At 41.0% G+C, this 10,969-nt stretch overlaps 1 long non-coding RNA gene across 15 annotated transcripts; it reads right to left on the reverse strand.

Moving 5' to 3' along the window:
• Positions 1–200: 200 nt before the first annotated feature.
• Positions 201–7,758, reverse strand: LOC119285803. Of its 15 annotated transcripts, none has more exons than XR_005139868.1 (9): positions 7,320–7,758; positions 7,000–7,037; positions 6,828–6,889; positions 6,581–6,636; positions 6,130–6,412; positions 4,200–5,129; positions 3,796–3,885; positions 855–2,792; positions 201–732 (listed from the first exon to the last, which is right to left on the reverse strand). It is a non-coding gene; the product is annotated as an uncharacterized LOC119285803 (long non-coding RNA). The 15 variants fall into 15 exon arrangements; XR_005139860.1 differs by having other exon boundaries at positions 3,045–3,885; XR_005139864.1 differs by having other exon boundaries at positions 855–2,464; positions 2,753–3,885.
• Positions 7,759–10,969: the final 3,211 nt, after the last annotated feature.

The following is a 10,969-nucleotide window of genomic DNA, read 5'->3' on the forward strand; positions in this document are numbered from 1 at the left end:
AGCCTTTCTTATGAAAATGTACATCCCATTTGGTGTGCTAGTTCAAAATAAGTTTGTGTGTGCGGGTGGGGGCTAATCACTTGGGTTATGTAATGCACAGCGAGCTCAAGCAGCTGGCGAGAGTGATGTTATTTCCCTTGATTAGGATTTGTTACAATATTTCTATCTTTATAAGGAAATGACAAGCCATTTGCCTTGTTTCAAATAAAATATGACAGTCGCAGCCGAGTTGAAAAGGGCAACAATATCTAACTCAAGCTTATAAACAGTACAAAAGCCCAAGGATTAATTGTTCATCAGGTTTAGACAAAATCCAGACTGAACACGCATGGCAATAACATCTAACCCAACCACTATTTTTGGCAGTCACAAATAAATGGGTCGGTCTGATCCATAAAATCAACATCCTATGCCAAAAAGTTTACTCGCATATAACGACAAGTTGTTGTAAATAGAAGCCGAGCACGTTCATAAGCCCATTTGTCGACCCGAATCTTCTTTTTTTGCTGTCCAACATATCCATCTGTGAGAAATTTCTTGTTGAAAAACTTAAGCCCCATGGACAATAGTAACCTCGCATTCAATAGAAAGAATGTGACGAAGTCTCTGTTTGCCTGATTGGATGCATAACCTTCCATCGTTATTGTCCTCAAACGAATGTCATGAGAACTGAGAAAATTCCGGTGTTTATTACACCACCAATTGGTTATGATTTTCTCCATGTGTTGCTGCCTACGTAGACATGAAGATTGAAAATAGTTAATGTCTAAAAAAAGAGTATGTCAATAGAGCGACAGCCGAACGGTAATTCTAGTACAATATATATGAGCTTTCAATGTGCATGAAAGAATCACCTCTATATAAAAACTAGTTGACCCGTTCCGCCAAATGGCGCAGAGACCTGCTGAAGACATGTTGTCGATGAAAATAGTTTCATGCTGCAAGAACCTTCAACTAAATCATGCTATTTTTAAACATGTTTATTACGTTGTTAAATAATAGTCTAGGAAAAGAAAAACTTTGCATAATATGAATATGTTCAGTTTGAAAATATGACCACTATGATGAGAGAGTAAAGTTGGCATGGTTGTATTTTTTTAGCAAGTTTGAAAACATGGTTATCATGATGAGAAACCTGACCGTGCATCTTTTTCCTGCAAAAAAAGAAGGAAAAAGATAAGAAACCTAGGAAAAAACATGTCTTTGTTGTGCATATACGGAGATATAGGGATTGGAAGGTATTATGATAGTCCATACCTGAAAAAAAGAAGGAAAAAGATAAGAAACCTAAGGAAAAAAACATGTCTTTGTTGTGAACATACATAGATATAGGGATGAGGAGGTATTAGGATAGATCATATGTTATTTAGCCCAACCCACATAGAGCGATGCCTGTGGACCGAGTTGAATATGAAGCAGCAGTGGACGGATCCAGCAGAGAATGTCTATCCCTTTCCTTTCTTTCTCGGTTCCTCAGTTGGGTGACAAAGGCATTTCCTCAGCCGCAGACCAGTGCGATTTCTTATCCGTTGAGCCGCTAAAAACATGTTGTGGATGAAAATAGTTTCTTTTGCAAGGACATATTCAGTACTTGTTGTAGAAAACCCATATATTAAACCATACTCTTTTGAAAATGTCTATCACATTGTGAAATCCAAGTTTGAAAAAAGAGTGTATAACTGTTGCACCAAAAAATTATATTTCTATAACACTGCCCATCGCGCTAAATGGCACCGAGTCCCATTTAAAACCATGTACTTGCTAAAAATATTTGAATTTTTTCAGTAACTGTGTTTGAGCAAATACATACGGTAAGAACTTAGTAAAAGTTTAATTGATTGTCTGTTTAAGCTCACATAAAATGCAAGATGGCAACAACAAAGCACAATTGTATCATGTGCACCAGCAGCCAAAATTAGTTAGCTAATAAATTGTCTTAAGGGAACCAACCATTTTAGAGTAGTTTATTCCACATCTCATTCTCCTCGAAAATGAGCCCAAGTGGCCATCAACGAAAATACAATTGTTTTGATACAACAACGGTAAGAGAAATGAGTAACCACCAAAGAAACAAAACGTTTAAATTAGTTATTTCTAACCATGGAGGAGAGTTGCATGTGAACTTTATAAAAGAAGGCCAACATCAAGGAACATCATGTTGACATACTCATCCTGCTCTCCGTTCTTGTCATCAGTCCTGGCAATCAGCTCATGACCAACACCTTAAGCAACAACCACGACAATGCCCCTTCTTCTTTATCCTTGCATATAAGGAACTCAATCAGGTCAAGAAAAAAGATATGAATCAACTCTCAAGATAAAGTGAGATGGGTGCCTTCCCTGTCTACTACCGCCAGGCTCAACACCAACTCCACATATCAAGCACATGTTGCCTTTCCACAACATGACAACACTCTTCAAAGCAACAAACAAAAAGATTGGGCCTACACTGACGCCTCATTACCTGAGAAGAATAAAAGAGGGAGCTCACCTTGATGAGTTGGAATCAGACGCACTCGTTGTAGCTCGACCAATTGTAATAAAAACTAAAGATACGAGCACAGCAATTTCTATCGCAATTGCAAACTATTAAAGATGCCTTCAAGGGCCAAAAGAAAAAATGCATACAAACATGAATTGCCCAAAACAATTCTAAAATGCCAGACCACCATCATACAGGGCATATTTTCAGTATATCTTAACATTTCATATGATATGATAATTTATCGTATTTATGGAGAAAAAAACCAACCAGCAGTTCATCCAGAAAAAATGTGCTTGCCATAAGAGTGCTGCATAAAGAAGTAAAATATTATCTTATCAGACAAACAATTGAATATCTCTGGACCAAATATATGCTGGTGTAAAACAAAAACACATCAGGAGAAGCAATTACGATACAATGACAATATAAAGACGCATTTTGAAATATTTAACATCTGGTTGGGTAAGTAGCAGAACTCAATGTTTTTGGATAAGTAAGGGACAGTCAGCCAACAGGCTACAGTATCGATAAATGCATAGAAGGACATAAAATATCTTACACTTTGAGCCGCATCCCCAAATCTTGTAGATAAGTGCAAATACGATTTCCGAAGGCAAGTCTCTTTCTTTAAATCAATGTCATCCCTCTTAGACGGAGAACTCTCTTCTATTTCCTTTCTACTGAAATACCATGGAGCACTAAGTTTGCCAGCTTCCTTATTCTCGCTCTTTGTAATTCCGTAGGGGCTATTTTCTACAATTCTGTAAATTAATAGCTAGAGCGACATTTCACTACAACAACCAGTGGACAATGTATTTGACTAAAGTAGTACTAATATAGTGTCTCTATTGTATCTCAAGAATTAACTGGATGTTTGTACAACAAATACTACTCATGAGTGTAACTTTAGCTCTAATTCTTAACCAACTTATCAATGATTATTCTAAAAACTGAAGCGACAAATCTTGTTATTGTACATAGCTTAAGTCCAAAGACTACCTTAGGCAGTGGCGTCTTTGGCATGTCATTGTCTAATGAAAGCGGCATTTCTATAAGTTCTACTAACTTGTCACCAACTTCCTGAAGATTATTCCAAAACCCCAAAGCGAAGAGTTTTTTTTACTGGAAATATGAGATAACTGAATGAAATACAAATATAGACTATCCTAGGTGGCAAAGTGTTTGGCATGTCGTCATGTAATGCTAGATGGCGCAACCCATTTATTTTAACTGGGTTATTTGCATATCAAGGCGTTTTATGTACAGCTATAGGTTTTATATAGCATTAAGTAGCACCGGGCACAACATACCTTAAATGCAGCAACGACCGATCAACAGCAGGAACAAACCACACAGATACATGTTATTTCCTTGATCACAGTAGCTAACCTTCACATCACCTGCAAGAGAACCATTAAAATATGGGTCCAGAAATCAAACGGGTGGACGGCCTAAAGAAAGAAAAATACGCATGTAACTTTGCACAAGATATTGAATGAAAGATATGATAACATCAACCTACAAATATGGCTATGTATGGATTAACAACACTAACCACTATATGTTTCAGTGAAAAAACAAAACTGCAGTAATAAGATAAAAAAATGTTCTCAAGGTCACAGCAACGCATATTTTAACCAACAAAGATCAACAAGAACCCGTATAGGAGAGCTACCTAGGCATGTCTCTGAAGCTGGTTGTATCTATAGCATACCTTTGGCAAGAAATTACTTGAGGACACATGTCGCTGCTAACTCTGTCTTCCAGACCATTTTCACATCCTTGGAGCCCATTCCCATACCATTACCCATCTCGACGGTAATTGGTGTATGACACGACCACAAAAACCTAAATCAACATCACCCAGAAGGATCATTTTTAGAACAAGTAGGAAAAGAAGCACAAAGTAATCATCACCACCTTGGCCCTTGGGGAACCAATTTTAACATTATTACCTTTCATTGACATGTTTGAAACAACAACTAACCTGCATGTGCCTCGTAAATCTTAAAATAGAGGAAGGATACAAAACATGATAGAAGTGAACCCAAATGGTCAAATACTTCAGATTCTGACACACAAGGGAGAATTCCCAACCTGCATCTTACTCAATTGCAAGCTAAAATCAATAGGGAAAGTAAAAGAATATGGGACAGGTGTGACCTGAAAAACTAAATCCCATATATGTTCCTCTAAATCCTGTATCATAGAACCATATACTATCCTAAATCAAGTAACGGAATTATAATCTACCCAACAAATTTATAGGGAAAGAATCACCACTATAAGCATTCAAACTAATCATTACATGGTAAATAAAGACTACACAGAACTAAAAGAAAGACAAAAATATAAGTAAAAATATATTCTGATCTCTGTTAGCTTTTGTTACCTCTATCGAGCACCTAATACAGAATCTGCATGATAAATAGGACACACCCTAGCATACTGAATATAACAATCGTTTGTCGATACATGTCACTATAAAGCCAAATAAGCTGCAACACTTGTAACTTCTTCTGTGCCTCTCAAACTCAAACCCTTTAGTAGGAAACATACATCTTCCCTAGAACTTGTGGTTACTGGAATCGAAATGCCTGAAGGAATCGCTGCTGCTACCAAGCACTAGTCCCACGCCTGGTCTCTGCACGAGACAAAACCCATGAGCAACCATTCAAACTATAACATCATGAAAGGAAAGTGGTGCATCAGCTAACACCAACATTTCCTTCTTTTCACATATGGTAGGGACCTTATTATGTTTACAACAACCAAACCAGAAGCTTGCACTGGCTAGCTCTATGTATCCCTGTGTTATTCAACACAGTTGTTTTAAATAGCACAACAAAAGTCATTCTAACATGAAAGTGAAAATAATAAATGTCCTATAAATGAGAATGCTATGCTTGTTATTTCACATACAGGTGCTAAAAAAGTTGTTCTAAGACACATGAGCAAACCAAATGTTTATAAGTTGATAAGTAGCAGCTGCAGTGGCCAGGAACATTTAAATATAGTACCATATGAAGGGACGACACATGAATACATCAGCTGCGGCTGTGTTCTTCATAAGCAATGCACGCATCAATAATGTACGAACCTAGGTCTAAAAAAATCACAGCGAAGAACCAATTTTATTTCAAAAAACGCATTACAAATAAGCATCACAAACAATTAACTTCAGAGCATCTTCTAAAAAAGCATAGAAATATCCATCTCCATCGCTCATCTATTTAGATTGACCATGCTGAATACAAACTTTTTTCCAGCAGTTGGTAACGATGCATTTACCTATATATTGGCCAAAAGACCAATAATATATATCCATGACGACATAAATCCGGTGCTGGAGAAATTATTTATTTCAGAGCATAAAAATTCAATCGGAACCATTTAAATAGTAGGGCTATATACTAATATGAAAATGGATCCCACCTATGGATGTCATCTGATGCCAAGAATGAGAGGAAACTAACTAAGCCTGAATGCCACCCATATTGAAAATATCCATACTATGATTGGGAGGCCAATTGAACATTATACATCACATAATGTACTATGTATGTACATTAAATTATTTGCCAACTGTATACATTTTGTTTAGACAGTACCCTCAAGTCTCGACTAATACAATATTACATTACCTCTGCTCATTTTTCATAAAATGCCATGCCCATTGGCTTGTTCTTGTCGCTTGAAAATCCCATGCCCATTGGCTTGTTCTTGTCGCTTGCTTATAATCATCCTTTCTATGGTGCTCACTTTCCTTTTGCTCCTGCTTCTTTTTTGCTTTTACAAAAAAGAGGGGAGAAGTCAAAGAAGGAAAGGTGTCTGCACGCGCCGATGAATCAGGGCCGAAGGGAGGAGGCGGCATGGGGAGAGAAAGAACGGGTGTGTTGCCGTCGGATGTGCTCGCCGTCGCTCGACCTGTGCGCAGAATCAGAACAAAGGTGAATCTATTCTGAACTCAAGGACACAAAAGTGTGACAAAATAAAGGGGAAGCACCAATCCTCCACAAGAAATGGTGCCGATAGGTAGAACATATTCCTTTTCATGTACTGTGGTGGAAGAATTGCAGAAGAAATCAGGCTCACCTATCTTGGAAGGGTCTGACTGCTCCAGGGACATCAAGCCACAATATCTCCAACCACTGATAACCAAAACAATATGCCCTGTCATCAGTTTCAGACTTCCAGTCACCGAAAACTGTATGGGCCAAAATTAATCTTCAGAGAACATAGGAAATACTAAATAAGCAAAAGGATAATCCCTGGAAATGCAATACATGTTGCAAAACAGCAAGATCATCTGTAAAAATATGAACAAAAATACACATCTTACCCTTCTGCTTGCACTCCTCGACGGCCTGCTCCTTCTCCCTGTCATTGGCCGCCTCCCCTCTCCTGCAGCCACACCCCAGATCCAGAACATTAAAATGATCAGCAGACGAAGTACCATGAAAGCACCCACATAAACGATAATACACGTGTACCTAGGAAATAGAGCAGCTAACCTTAACGAGAAGAAAAGAGATGCAACAGATCGTAGAACCTGCAAAACAAATGGGAACGATCTGGTCAGAGCACAACCATGGTACAGTACATAGAAGCAAAAGAACACTGCACAAATAAGAAGTTAGATTCTGGCACAAGAGAGGGATTTCATCGCCTCCAGCTTGAGCTTGCCTGCGGGCTGTCTTACATTGCGTCGGACTCAAAGGCAAGGTGAGGAGGCAGGGGAGGGGGAGCAAAAGGGATGGGAGGAGGTCCTACAAGGGCGACGACGTCGTCCTTGCGGGAGAGGACGCTTCTGGAAACGCATGCTTGCACTCACCGGCGCTTGCTGTTGCCCAGCCGACGAGTCTTCCCCACCTCTGACCCCGCCCACATCCGCCGCTCCTTCAACCCATGCTGCTTCCGCCCGCAGCCGCCATGCCCTTCATGGCCTGCGGCCCTGCCCCCTCTTCCTCGGCCAGCTCTCATGGCTTCCATGGCGGCGTCGATCTGGGATGTCCGATGCATCATGGTCGTCATCGCGCCGTCCTCCTCGATCTATGGCGGCAACGAAGTGGAACGAGCGGCACAAGAGGGGTCGCGTGGGGCGAGGAGGAGGAAGATAGGGAGAAGAGGAGGCGGCTGCGACAGGAGGAAGAGTGAGAAGAGAAGGTATGGTGGAGGAGGAGGCGGAGCCCGGGCACGCTCGGGGTGGAGCACGGGAGGATGGAGGCGGCCGTGGGATTGGGGAAAGGGGTCTAGGGTTCCACAACCCACTCGAAGCACGCCGCGCGCGAGGAGAGGATTGGCCAAAATCCTTTCGCACCTGCGCGACGTTTCACCCAGTCGATAGATGCCAGAAACGAGCCCACCAGTCATACTCTAAAGAAACTTACCAACAGGTGAATATTAGATTTACCAAAGGTAAAGATCTGACGCCCCAGGCTCAGAACGAGGATGATCCGACGGTCGCGAATGCATGACATCGAGGGATCACCGTGGGAGCAAGTTGGCTAGCTTCTGTTTTGTTTTAAATTCTCCAGACATGGAAAGCATCGTGAGAAGCCAATAATTTTGTTCGGATTAATACTAAACATTCCGATATATAAGATCTTCACAGAATCCAACACCATTGATAGGCTATCAATGGATGAACTCTTCATTGAGCATATAACGTAATATTAGTATCCAAAGTGTACTCCAAAATGATATAAAATGTATGCGCACAAATGAAAAACACAGCTTGTGATTACAAAAGTTTAGATGATAATATACAATACCTGAATAAGTGTGGAGCCAAACACCATGTCGTGATGTACAAACGGATCACGAATTAAACCCAAGGCCTCAAGTTTAGGCGCAGAGACGATAGTTATTTGTGAAGGTTTATAACAATAATCAAGGAGCAACCTTTGAAGTGAAGGGGCATCCTCGATGATGAGTTGTTGTCCTTCAAAATAAATTCCAATGCTTTTAAGGTGAGGCCACTTTATTTGGAGACAATGGATACGGATTTCTAATCTGAAAACAAGCAGCAAGCACTCCACGGCAGGGCAACCGGCTTGGATGATGTTGTGTAGTGAGGCCTCCGACAGATCAACCACCACAAGCGAAAGTCTTTTTAGCAGTGGGAGTCGAATCACTAGTAGCAGATTGTCTGGTAGATGGCACCGAGAGAGGGTGAGGGTGTGGAGAGAGGAGTAAAACCATGAGATGGACAACGGTGGTGTGGGCACAAATACATGGAGTTGGGATCACGGCATATATTTTTCGTAGTATTGGTAGAACTCGAGCTGCTAGAGTTTTTTTAATTTAGTGGATGTCAGCCAGGCGTGCACCGTGTGGAGTATGGATAGCAGGTAGCGTGTCAGGATGCAGAGGCATTGAACGGGGCCCTGGTGGGAGGAGACGATGGCTCTAAGGAGATCAAATTCATGAAGGACAGATATCTGACGACAATCGAGATTAAGAGGCGTGCTGCACTAGAGAGTGCGTCATCGAGATGCGAGGACTTGTGTGCGGCATCCATCCTTAGTGGGGACAAGGGAGATGATCTCCCCAAGGATGCGTCCGGGATATCGCTGATGCGGTCCACCGAAGAGTCTACGGGCTCCTCGGATCCGATGGGGGGAGGCTCACCGCTTCTCCCCGCGCTACCGGGTGCGGGATCTACTATCGGCGTCGCCGCTGGCGGGAGTGATAGAGGCGAAGGTGTCCCGATGTTTCGATGAGATAGCTATCGTTTTCTATGAAAATCGACTTTGACGATCCGACTAAGAACATGCGAAGACATCGCGCATTAACAATTCGCTAAACCAACTTCTGAGGGGTTATTGACCACACCAGAGCACGATCAACCTGACCACGAGGGTCTATTTCCTGCAAGCAAACAAACAACAAGCAAGAAACTGAGATTACAATTTGGATATTCCGAATATAAGACGAATGCTTTATTGATCAAGGTGGGGTTCTGTGATGCCTTGGTATGTTCGTTGAACACAAACGAAGTACGCGAAGTTGCAGCTATGGCAAACTTTTAATCTAAACAAAACCCAAAGTCTAAAAGATGCCCTAAGGGCTATATATATGGAGGAAGAGGGGGGAATTTCGTGGCCCTTGGAGAAGGGGTCTGAAACCAACCCTAACTCTTGTTTGGCCACACATACGGACTCTAAAAACAACATATAATCAAATATTTCGAAATTACATGGGCCTGGCCCAATAATAAGGTGACGCAACACCTAGCATAGCCTCTGGACGAAATTTATGACGTGGCATCTTGTATATTTTGTCCAAGGCTTCATGCACTCATTATGGTGGATTCAAAGTCCTGAAATCATCACTTGTAACTCCATTCTTGTTCCCCTTGCGCATGCCATCATCTCCATGCTTGAACTTGCACCAAGGTTCATCTTTCTTGTCCAAACTAGGCCCTTCATTTGTAAGCAAAATATCCAATTTAGGCAGCATCATATTCTCATGAACATTAGAATCATTACCAAGAAACGAAAGTACCTGTTAATTCAACTGGCGTGCACGAGCTCTAGTAATTGGTCCAGTATGTATAGCAGCAGGGGCTGTGGGTGTAACAATGGTATTGGTGTCCTCATCAGCCTCCCCTTCTTGAAATGAAGTCGTCCTCGACAGAAGCTCATCTTCCTCACCCAAATAAGGCTTCAAATCGGCAATGTTAGAAGTGGGACTAACCCCAAAATCTGCAGGCATCTCAAGTTTATATGCATTACCTTTTATTTTCTCTAACACCTTAAAAGGACCATAAGCACGAGGCATTAGCTTTGATTTGCGCAAATTAGGAAATCTATCCTTACGCAAATGTAACCAAACAAGATCGCCAGGTGCAAACACAACATGTTTTCTTCCTTTATCTCCAACAAGTTTATATTTAGCATTCATCCGCTCAATATTTTCCTTAGTTAACTCATGCATTTTCAACATTAATTTAGCACATTGTTTAGCATCAAAATTAACCGTCTCCCAAGATGGAAGAGGCAACAAATCAATAGGTGCACGCGGTAGGAAAGCATACACAATTTCTAAAGGGCACATCTTAGTAGTAGAATGCAGCAAACGATTATAAGCAAATTCTACATGGGGAAGCATTCTTCCCACATTTTCTTGTTATTCTTCAAAACAGCCCTAAGGATAGACAATGTCCTATCGACTACTTCAGTTTGTCCATCAGTTTGGGGGTGACATGTAGTATTAAAAAGAAGTTTAGTCCCCAACTTAGCCCATAAACATCTCCAAAAGTGGCTAAGAATTTTATTTTTTTTGACTGGGAACTGTAGGGGAACCCCCCACAGCATTTAACTTTTATTTAAAGCAGAAGGTACAATGTACAATGATTACAAGGGGTAATCAGAACTAAAAGGAAAAAAAGAGAACTAATCTACTGAGATATCGAAAGAACCTCAAGGGGGTGAGAAAGAAATCCATTTTAGCAGGTCCTCCTTGTATCTAGCCTTCACT

Source organism: Triticum dicoccoides, chromosome 4A, assembly GCF_002162155.2.
Source record: "Triticum dicoccoides isolate Atlit2015 ecotype Zavitan chromosome 4A, WEW_v2.0, whole genome shotgun sequence".
Classification (NCBI taxonomy): domain Eukaryota; kingdom Viridiplantae; phylum Streptophyta; class Magnoliopsida; order Poales; family Poaceae; genus Triticum; species Triticum dicoccoides.